The following is a 12116-nucleotide window of genomic DNA, read 5'->3' as shown; positions in this document are numbered from 1 at the left end:
CCCTTTCTGTCTCCGTCCCTCTCTCTCTTCCTCTCTCTTCTGCCCATACTCTCCCAATATCCACTAAAGAAACTCTCAGTACCCAAGCTCTCTCTGCACGGTGTATCTGTCCATCTCCCACCTGCCGTGATCTCCCACCCACCATGGGACCTTCCAGGGTCACCCGAGTCATAAATCATAACATCAGTAATAATGTTTTTTATGCATGGGATGCATGGGTTCTGTGAAGGCCCGGAGGCAGAAATACAAAGACATGAGAAAACAGCTACCCCTTTGCTGAAATGATAAGATTGTGTTTTAGAATAGAGTGGTCACGGGGTGGACAACTGGGCATTATGTGACTGTGTATGTGATGTTTTCTTTCTGAGCTACCTCCACTGATTTTTATGTCTGTTTATGCTAGTACCAGATTGCCTTGGTTACTGTAACTTTTTAAAAAAATTTGTTTTCTTTTTATTAGTTCTTTGAGAACTTTTGAACAATGACCTTTGAACATATTCACCCTCCTCCCTAACTTCTCCCACCATCAAGTCCAGTTAGTGCTTCCCATGTATTGATGTGTGTGTGACCTTCCCTGGAGCTCACCTGTGGTGATGCCCTTGAACAGGCCTTCTCTCCCTGGCAGTCATCAATTGCCAAGAGCTCTTGGGTTTTGTACTATTTTTGTTTTGTGAGGTGAAGTCTTTCTACACAGCCCAGACTGGCCTTGACCTCAGGATACACTTGGTTATCCCTTGGACTGTGTCTGGAACCAACTAAGACACAAGCTGCTGGGCACTCCTGCAAAGAATTTTTTTTTATCAGATTATTTGAAGTAGTAAGATCCACCCCAAGTGTGAGTAGCACACACAAGAATATAAATGAGCACTCTTACATTTCAATAATAAATAATGCAGGATTATGTTTCCCAGAGGGAACTCATATATATTAAATATGATAAACTGTGATTTATAGACTTTTGAAAGCCTTTGCATGATAAAGGTTTTGCATGATAAAATGAATATGATATATTCCCATTCAAATGGAATTTTCCTTTTATTCTTAAAGTAGAAAGTTAGTTTTTTTTTTTAAATACAGTCATTTGGAAAATGGATATCTCTGTTGCTTTGACTTTAAGCTAGGGATGTGGTTGTGTGGACAGCAGGCGCCTGCTACATTGATTAGGTTTTCTAAGATGACCAAGGGCTTTCCATGCATACATTATATCTCTTCCCATGGAGCAACTGGAAATCTTGGACTTACTCATTAAACTGATGTTGGAGAAATGCTAATATCTTCCACAGGATAGTAACAAGAACATTTGGGCAATTATGTTAAAGGCTAAATATTCAATGAATTGTAAGAGTCAGTAGAATTGGGTAAGCAATTGCTAGACATTGTTGGGTAGTCATGAATTAATAAACCAGTAATTAGCATATCTCTAGCACCACCCAGAAGTTTTAGATGTTAGTTTTTGTCTCTATTGTATGTTTGGAAGCTTCATTCAGTTTGTTTTGAGCTATGGAAATCTACTAGCCAAAGTGAAACACAGGGAAAAATAAGATTGCCAAGAGGCAAAGGGAAAGCCCCAGTTCTCAGAAACTGAGCCCCCTGCAGTCGAGAGGCTAAATTCATTCTCAAGGTGTCTCTGAGTCTTCATTTCATGGACCCGTGGGAATCCATATTGCTGCCCGCAACCATGAAGATTTTACTAACTGAGCCATCTGCTCAATCCCAGCATCAGACATTTATGTAAGCAATGATCCTTGACTTCTGTGACTGAAAATGAAAAACCACAGTCCTGGGATGGACAATTGCTTTATTGTACTAATTTTGTCTTTTCCCTTGTTTGAGGCATGGTCTCATTATGAAGGCCTGGCTACTCTGATATGCTCTATGTGACCTAGTTGGCATGGAACCCATAGGTCTCCCTTTTCCCAGCCCCCTATGTACCAGAATTTCAGGCATCTGCCACTGTGCCTGTCTCCGAACATTCTTTTTGAGTTATTTTTTTTTTATACTTCTGGTCACCACGTAAGCTTGTGGTCAGTCTCAATCTACTATAATGGACACCATTGTATAGAATACCCATCCATTAACCTCTTAATTATTCATCCTTATGTAAGTGTGTGTGTATTTGCATGTGTATGGGCACATGTATGAAGGGTGTACGTGTTCAAATGTGTAGATGTGCATGTAGAGAACCAAGATTGAAGCTGAGAATCATCCTTCATCATGCTAAGAACTTAATCATTGATGCAGGCTAGCCCTCTTGCTCTGGATATCCCCAGGACTACTGAACATAATCTTAACCCTAACACAAAGAAAATACTCCACGATCTCATGGTGGTGCACAGATTAATGAAGATGGGATAGTTTAGGATATAAGAGCTAACTATAAATACACTTAAGCTATTGGCCAAACAGAATTGTATATAATATAGTTTCTGTGTGATTATTTTGGGTCTGAGCTGCAGAGAATGAACAAGTGGCCTCCGACAACATAACCCTTAAAAAAAAAAAAAAGGTTAGCAGAATATTAACACTAATACACACGAAAGAGTACAGTAACACTAATTCAAACCCTAACAATAAACCAAAGGTTAACAGAAGTATTAACCCTAACCATAAAACTAACCGTAACACAAACCCAACACTAACCCTATCATTAACATTAACATCAGCATAGTGTTAACCATAACACTAACTCAAGATATACAGCCTAGCCTTAACTCCAAACCTAGCCACAGTCATAACCCTAACTGCAGGGCTGATCCTAATTCCACTCCTGACCCTACCATTAATTATCCTTGTCAAATACCTATACATAGCTCTAACCCTTAGCCCTTATAACAGACTTAACCCTAACCCACACTTCAGAACAAACCCTCACCCCAGCACTAACTCTCATCAGAAACCTAACACTAGACCTTACCAAAACACCAGCCTAATCCTACTCTGAAACCAAACCTTAACCTTACACCTAGCCCTAGACCTAACGTTAACACTAAGTGTAAATCTAAACTTAGTACTAAATCTAACCAACTCCTGTATATAAATTTCGCTCTCCCATTACCCATAAGGGCTAGTATCCGCTCTAACCCCAATAGGAGACCCTAATAAGAGACCTAGCCCTAACACCAGGCATAAACTAACAGTAGCCCCAACACTTTGGGGGCCTGCAAAAGTGGATCTGCTCCACCTTGACCGAATATGTGAAGACCCACAGAAGTGGGGTCTGCTTTACCTTGACTGAAGGTCAGAGAGTTTAAACCCTACTCTTGCTCTTTCAAGGCTATTGACAAGATGTCTGATGTAAGGTGTGGTTACAAAAAAGATATCTTGACCTAGTGGTTACTTGGTGTGTTGGATATTGAGATGACTCACAGAGGTGGATCTGTTCCATCCTGACCCAAGGTCAGAGAATTCAAGACTATTCCTGCTCCTTCAAGAGGTTTGGCCCGGGGAGTGGTTTGCATATTTTCTGGTGTTTCTGTTGAGATCCATCTTTAATCCCTGGCGGTCAGATAGGATGTAGGCTGTTATCTCGATTTTCTTATGTTTATTGGGATTTGGTTGGTGTCCTGTTATGTGGTCAGCTTTGGAGAAAGGTTTGTGAGTTGTTCAGAAGAAGTTATTCTTTCCTATTTGGGTGGAATGTTCTGCGGATCTCTGCTGGGTCCATTTGATTTATGTTATTTAACTTCAGGCACTCTCTGTTTAGCTTTGTCTGGATGACCTGTTTATTGGCGAGAGCGGAATTTTGAAGTCACCCATGAAGCCTTAGTCAGTGTTCTATTGCTGTGAAGAGATGCCATGACCCCAGACACCATGACTACTCTTATAAAAGAAAATATTTATGGGGGCTGTCTTACAGTTCAGAGGTTTAGTCCTGTTTGGTTCAAGGCATCACCCCAGTCCCTGACACCCATCCTTGGGGTGAAATGGAACAGGAATGGAGCAGGGAGCTCCATTTCAAGCCACCTACCCTGGGAGTTGCCTTGGTCTGGGGGACTCCACCTCCAGGAAAGTCCACCAAGCAGTGACCCCTCTCCAGGGATGGTCAGGAGAGCCCTCCAAGTGCTGACCCCTCCCTAGGGAGGGTCGGGACCACTCCCACGGGCTATTTAGGTTGCCCCCAGAAAAGGAACATGTGGTCTCTGTGTTTTGTGTTGTCTCTGGGTTTTGTGTGGTCTCTGGGTTTCTCGTGGTCTCCCCTTCTCTCCCTCTGTCACTATGCTTTCCTGGGCCACCCAGGAGCACTGCATTAGACATGGGCATCTTTTATTTGGTCTGATTTGGTCTGATTGGAATTATTTGTGTCGGCGGAGAGGCTCATCTAAGAAATATTCCTAACAAATGGAGGTTCCCACCAAAGGGGTCTATTTTTCCCCACGGGCCCAGTGCCATATGCTGGAAGACGCCCTTCTTGCGTGCTCTCTTCTAGGCTAAGATCGGCTTCATCTTAGTGAGTCCCCCCCCCTTTTTTTTTTTTTTTTTGCTTTTTGCTTTTTGCCAATAGGGTTACAAGACCCATTCACATTTATTTTTGTCAATTTTCGGGCTTTCCGTTGAAGTCACAATCGTGCTGTGAAAGTCTGACCCAAGCAGCGAAGCCCAGCTTCGCTGAGGTGAGAAATTACGCGGACCATTATGCCACTCATTTCTCTAGACCCTCGTTTTGACTCAAGAGCACTGTCTGGTGGACACATTGCCACAGGTTTGAGTCCCACAATTTGGCATGGGCTTCTAAAAAGGGTTCTTGTGATTCCAAGTGGATTTCTCAAACACCCTTGGGCCGACTTTTACAAAAATCCTTTTAAACTGGGGCTAACATCTAACGTAAAAGCAAACAAGGCTCCAAAAGCCCATGGTTTCTGTCGCGTGCTCCTGCCCGCTCCCTGCTGTTTGCTGTTGGTCTCACTCTGGGATCCTCTAAGATGAATCTGTTTCTGTTGTCCTTCCTCTCTAACACTGTAGAGTTCCTCTGTCCTTTCATTCTTGTCCCCCCCCCCCTTGCAGTGTCTGCTAATCTGATCTTTAATGGGACCACCTCTATGCTTAAAAGTGCTTTATTTGTCTGTCTGTTAGAATAATGTGGCCAAAGTACGTCTCTGTGAGTATGTGGGTGTGTTTTCATAGTATGCTTGATTTATGCTTCTGTGTGTATGTGTGTGTGTGTGTGTGATTTTAAGATCAGTAAAGCTTATAAATCCAGATTAAAACAGCTCTGGAAAAATACAAACATGTGGGTAACCCCCATTTTGATGCCACTACCATTTTGAGTAAGAGTACCCACATGTGCTAGTATTCTTTGACTTATTAAAATATCCCTTTTAATCTTCTTACATTTACTAGCATTGGTAAGCTGTAACTAATTGGATAAAATACACGTATAAATTTAGCTTATATGCTCAGTTTAAAATAACAGGTAATGGTGCCCAAATCTCGAGTGCCTTTACAGATCTGAGAGTATGGCATTTAACAAAAGAGCTTCTAACACAGAGACATGCCAGCTCCCACAGCATCCTATAGCTCCTCCACGAAGATGAGTGGTTACAAAAGACCTTCTGCCTTGAGGCTTGCCTTTGGGTTTGGCAAAGCCACCCACACAGCAAAAAGCAGCCTTCCACCTCTTCAGTTTCCTGGATGCTACCTGGAGAATTGATCTTCTCATCCTGCTAAGACAGTAGACTAAATCTCCCCCCCCCCCACACACACACAGGAAAATCTTTCAGCCTCTTGTATTCAGCAGCTAATGGCAAGCATTTCTTCTAGGTTGATGTTCTCCAAGGACTAAGGGAAGACTTGGGATTGCCTGTGTAGAAAAAAAAAAACTGTCTCATTTCTGCTCATTTATCCCCCTCAGACCTGTCTAATGGCATTTGATGACTTAAGGTACTGTAGCTCATTACTTCATTTGTTAAATTTTCACAGGCTTCATAATTCAGGATTAACAGGTTTCAGGTTTCAGGAGTATCTTAAAAATCCAGAGTTCCCAATTCCATTTAATTGTCTTCTAAAATGTTTATACCTTTTAACTTAAAGCAATAGCCTTTTTCTATGATACCAAAATGTAACTCTGTTCCAGTTCTCTTACAGATACCTACAGGTTTCTGGGAAAAGTTCTGGTGAATTATCAAGAAATCTGGTCTGGTAAAGACTAACACCCTCCAGAGCCTGTTTTAACCCCACCCATTTTAAGAATATTTTACAGGTCACTCCTGCTGCCTGGGCTAAGACCAACTCACAAAGTGCTTTCCAGACAACGCCAACACCTGCACTATTGGTACCAACTCTCCTGGTTCAAGGACACCTGCCAACTAAAATCTGGTTTTATCTGCCATTATGTCCCAATTATATACTGAACCTCACCTGTACAACCAGGGCACTTCTCTGCCCCATTCTTTCTGACAGTTAGTGACTCTTCCCATGGCTAGCCCTGTTCATCAGGCCAACAATAAAAAATATTTTTTCTCCTAGCCACCTGCCTTCTCATCTTCCTCAAGCAACAGCTGCCTGAGGACTCCAAGATGACAGCAAATCGGGTGCCTGCTAAGCAGTGATCCCCCCTCCCCAGGGAAGGTCAAGAAAGCCCACCAAGTGGTGACCCCCTCACCAGGGAGGGTCAGGACCACTCCCACAGGCTACTTAAACTGCCTGCCCCCCAGAGAACGAACACTTGGTCTCCCCTCTCTCTCTTCCCCTCCCCATGCTTTCCCGGTGCCACCCAGGAGCGCTGCATTAGACATGGGCATCTTTTATTCGGTCTGATTTGGTCTGATTGGAATTATTTGCGTCGGTGGAGAGGCTCATCTAAGAAATATTGCTAACAAGTCCATTAGCATCATGGTGGGGAACGTGGCAGTGTGCAGGCAGACATGGTGCCAGGAAAGTAACCGAGACTTCTACATCCATATCTGCAAGCTGCAGGAAAAAGTGTGAGACTTCAAGACCTGAAACCTCAAAACCTGACTCTAGTGACACTTCCTCCATCAAGGCTGTACCTTCTAATCCTACTGATCCTATCTCAAAGAATTCCACTCACTCCCTCGAGACTATGTGAGCCTCTGGGAGGCATTCTTATTCAGGCCACTACACACTGTCACTGTGTGAGAGTCAGGATTGGATTCTAGCTGTTGTCGTGGGTTTTGTTATTGTTTTTTGAATCTGGGTGCCCTTGCGTTTGATGTATAAATGTTTAGGCCGGAAATATCCTTTATGAGTATGTAGTGTCCTTCTCTATCTCTCCTGATTAGTTTTGGTTTGAACTATTCTGTCAGATATTAAAAAGCTACACCTGCTTGTTTCCTTGGTCCACTTGTTTGGAATACCTGTTTCCCTGCTCTTCAGACAACATCTATCCTTGATGGCAAGGTGTGTTTCTCAAGTGTTGTAGAAAGAGGGATCCTGCTTTCTAATCCAGTCTTCTAGTCTGTGTCTTTTCAGTGGGTAATTGAGAACATTGATATTGTGAGTTATCAGTGAGAAGGGTTTACTGAATCCTATTATTTTATTGTTGTGGTATGGGTGTGTTTTCTCTCTTTGGATTTACTGCTCTGGGATTATTTATTGCTTGCATCTTCTTGGGTGTGGTTAACTTCTTCAGCGCGAAGTTTTCCTTCTAGTGCCTTCTGTAGAGTTGGATTGGTAGATAGAAATTGCTTAAATTTGGTTTTTATCTTAGAATGTTTTTAATTTCTTAGTCAATGTGGTTGATAGTTTTCCTGGGTGTGATGGTCTGGACTGGCATCAGTGACCTCTTAGAGTTTGTGGGACATCCACCTAGGCCCTTCCAGCTTTCATAATCTCCATTGAGAAGTCAGGTGTTATTCTAATGGGCCTGCCTTTATATGTGACTTGGCTTTTTTCCTTGAGGTTTTTAATATTCTTTCTTTGTTCTGAATATTTATTGTTTTGGTTATTTTATGTCAGGGGAAATTTCTGAAGTTAAGACATTTGAAGTATTTCTTGGTGTAGGCATCTGGTCTCGTCTTTGTTGGATGGGTCTTCTGTTCTTTGGTTCCTGTTGCCTGCTTTGGATCCTAAGCAATTGTAATGGCTGTGGGGTCCCAATAGTACGTCTGCAGAACATTCCATATCACAAAGCAATGGAGTTTCTCAGGAGGAAAGACTTAGAGGGGTGGGCATTGGGAAGGAGCTGGGGGGCACCAAGATGAGGAATCTCTTGGGAGTGGAGGCAAGGTGGGAGGAGGGGCTCCTGCAGGACTAAGAGCAAGTCCGGAGAGACTGGAATGGAGGAGCTACCTAAGTCCCAGCCCACTGTGGACACTGGGGTTCCCTGGTAGAAAGTGTTCCTTGCAGGTGAGCAGGGGACACGAAGCAATGGAGAAGGGCTAGAATGGAAGGGAAAGGGGGGCAGTGGGAAGCATCTAGGGGACCCTGGGTCTGCACCAAAGGGTAGAACGTTCTCAGGGAAACCATATTTTAATATTTTAAAATATCAAATAAATCAACTAAAAATACATGGAAGGCCTAAGAAGTCCTCAAAGTAGAGAAAAGAAGATCAACCAATATAGCTATGACCCCTCTCCTTCTTCTCATTGTTACCATTCTGACATTTATGTATTGCATTTTTCTGGGATTAAATATTTGTTGGCAACAAAATAAATAAAAAATAAGTAATTAATTAAAAATTTAAAGTGTCCCCTCTCTCGGACTTACACTCCCAGACTCCACCCCTTTTCTGCTAGTATCAGTGGAGGAAGTGGGGGAGGGGGTGGTAGCAAACTGGGGCGTGACAGGCTGAGGGTCCCCTGGACAAAAGGCTGCCATGCTGCCTCCCTGGTAATGAAGATGACAATCACCATGGTGATGATGAAAATGACCATGGTGCTTCAGGAGATAGCTCTGTACCAACACTATGTACTTGTTTTTCACACTGTTGGGGAAAATACCACTTTCAGATGTATTGAAAAGAAAAGGAAAGCCAGCCAGGGAGGGAAGTGCGGTGGGCTGTAAGCAGAGACTGCTTGTTCATTTCCTGGCCACTCAGACCCAGATGATCACACAGAAACTATATTAATTACAACACTGCTTGGCCAATAGCTCAAGCATATTCCTGGATAACTCTTATGTCTTAAATTAACCCATTTCTATTATTCTGTGTGTCACCACGAGGCTGTGGCCAACTGGTAAGATTCCGGAGTCCTTCTCCTTCCGCACCTACCAGGCGTCTCTTTGACTCTGCCTACTCTCTATTTCCGTTAGGATTTCCCGCCTGGCTCTATTCTGCACTGCCATACGCCGAAGCAGCTTCATAATCACAGCATGGGGGGGGGGGATCCCACGTCAGTGCGCAGGCGCACTGCCTAGAGGCTGGCTGCAGTTTGGAGCTCCTCTGACATTTGCAGGGTCTTAGTCGGTTGGAATGGAATCCTTGTTCCTGGGATGTCCACCCTGGAGTCTCGAAGGAGAGAGAACCGTGTCTGCAGCGCCAGTGAGACGGTGCTCCTGGGGCGTGGGGGTGCTTTGAGGAGGCCAGAAGTAGTGATGCCCGCAAGAGCATTTTGGAAGAAGCAATCCCGGGGAAGTCAGAAGAAACCTTTGCCCTTGTCAAGGGTGTCTGTCATTTAAAAGCATTCTTAGCAGCCTCCCTCGCACCCTGTCAGTCACTGCTCATTCTGTACCTCCGACCACTCCAGAGAGGGACGCTCTGTCAGAAGCATCACAAGAAGCTGCAGAGGGGTTGGCAGCTCAAAACTGCCAGGTTACAACAGAGGAACCCGAGAACGAATGGGCTTCACATTCTGAAGCCTGGTGATGTGTTTTTTGAGGGCACATCCAGCCAATAGTCCCATGAGGCAGGAAATGAGGTGCCCTGCTTGACCTGGCAGCTGCTCTCCTACCTGTTACTGCTGATATTTGAAAAGTCAAAGCAAGTCTGAATCTTAGTGTTCTGCTGGTTGATGGAGCATTCATTGATCAAGTACTGTCTGAACTGGTGTTAGGACACAGTGGCAGCATCTGGGATTGCTTTTCAGAGAATTCTATCCTGCATTGTTTTTGTGTTGACAGTCTTGTACCAGCTGTGGCGTGTTCGCCCTATGCGCCATTTTCAAGTAGATTCAACAATTATATTACTTGTTTTCACACCTTAAAGGCACTTGAAAAATATCTATATCTCTTAGAGGTTTTGAAGCTATGTGGATCTTTGAAAAACCCTTCATTCGAATGTCATACCATAATCTTTAAGGCAGAAAGTTGCATGAACCCTATGGAGAAATTTGACTATAAGAGTCATACTTTATACAACATTTTTCAAGTAAAATTTTTATGTAAATTTTAAAATAAAATTTATAAAAATTTTATGAAACTCTCTAAAAAAGAGAGCGTTAGGCTCAGGGCTAGAATCATGCTGTTAGTCAGAGTGACTTCATCATCAAGATTAGTGTGACTATAATGTCTGTGTCCAATGCAGGGACACTCTGAAGGCAAGGTGTCTGCCATGGGCAGAGTGAAAGCCAGCTTATCAGAGCTGAAGGTCTGGTTCAAGTTTGCAGTCAGCCTTGGCGACGGCTCACTCCAGGGCATAGATAAGGGGGGCTCTAGCTTCATCTCACCTCCCTCCTTCCCTCCAGAACGGAGCCAGAGCGTCTCTCATAGAGTCTCATCCTTGTAAAAAATTGCCTGATTTTTCTTCAGTAATGGATTTGAGGTACACAACGATTCAGTAATTTTATTTTTATTTATTTTATTGTTTTGGACTCCTAGAGATTCTCCACCTCTAAATACGACACTCAGAGCAGTCTAGATTTTCTTCTAGACAGACATGGATAAAGACGTAAGAACATGGCCACCACCGAAAGGACCTTCTCAGTTTCACAGGGAGGAGCGGCTGGTGTTTAGTCGTTTACCTTATTAGACAGACCAATTCTTTATCGTCTTCCCTGGTCTGAACGCTTGAGGACAGGTCACCTTCCTGCATTACAGAAAGACTGTCTTCATGCATTTAGGTCAACTGACTTTGACTAGTCTTTGCAGGTACACTGAGCACAGTAACAGCGTGAGTAAAATAACTTCCGTATCTGGTTCCTCAGTGACTCCTGCACCCACCTGCACTCTACTCCAGGTCCTGACCTAGGTGTCAAGCTGTTTTCTGTCCTCTGAGCAAAGGCACCAGATTTCCATTGACAGCCTGACCTTGCCAAGGGGTCCAGGGGAAAGTCTCCAGCCACCGTGAGAACCAGCTATCCTCAGAGGGGCATGCATTCTGCTTCCGTGTAAGCTGCCACTCCCAGGAAGTAGGGGGTGCCCTCCAAGTAGGAAGGTTGGAAGGATGCTGGGACGCTCTTACTCTGAGCCAGTTCTAACCCCGCCCCCACCCTCTCTCTCTCTCAGAAATTGAGCTTCGCAGATGCCTCTTTTTGCCACTGGAAAGGAACGGCGACAAACGACATGCACACACTCTTCCTCACCCTGCTGCTGCCCCATTTCTTCCTGTCTGTGTTGTCAGGCTTTCACGGAAGAATGAACTGTGGTCTTAAATTTTTGTCTCATTTTCCCTCCTAACCTGGCTCTGTATTCACCCAAACTTCCTAAAGTAAAAAGTCTGGAGCTCAAAGAAAAAGGAACCCTTAGTCCGTGAGTGACAGGAGACAGCCAAAGCAGTTGGAAAGCTGACTGCTTCTGTTTCTGGGACCTGGGATCTAATACTGGGTGATGACTGAGCCCAAGGTAAGGATTTCCCACCTGATGGTTCCCAACATCCTATCCGCTGCAAGTGACCACGTGACCACGCTACTCCTCTGAGTGTCCGTGGGGGTGCTTTGTAATAGAAGATCCTAGTACATTGTCACGCTGGAGCTAAGGGAGATAGAAATGTAAGACAGAAGACCTGACAAAAGATGAGCCAGAGGCTCGGCTAGACAAACAACTCTGGAAGTAGCAATTTATAGACTTGTATCTGCTTTTCTTTTTTCTATTACCTTCCTCACCCAGAACTTTCTCTTGGTCCCTGACTGGCTGGACACACACCAACATCCTCCTCTAATATTATCTAGTGTTTTCTTAAAGCTACCAACCTCTACTGGACTGAAGTAAACCTCTAAAGTAATTTTTTAAAAAGTGCATAATTAAGAAAAAGTGACCAAATGCACCCACATCCAGGAACAATG

The sequence above is a fragment of the Alexandromys fortis genome, unplaced genomic scaffold, assembly GCF_014885135.2.
Source record: "Alexandromys fortis isolate MF-2015 unplaced genomic scaffold, M_Fortis_MF-2015_v1.1 scaffold_146, whole genome shotgun sequence".
Classification (NCBI taxonomy): domain Eukaryota; kingdom Metazoa; phylum Chordata; class Mammalia; order Rodentia; family Cricetidae; genus Alexandromys; species Alexandromys fortis.
This window is presented reverse-complemented; position numbering follows the sequence as displayed.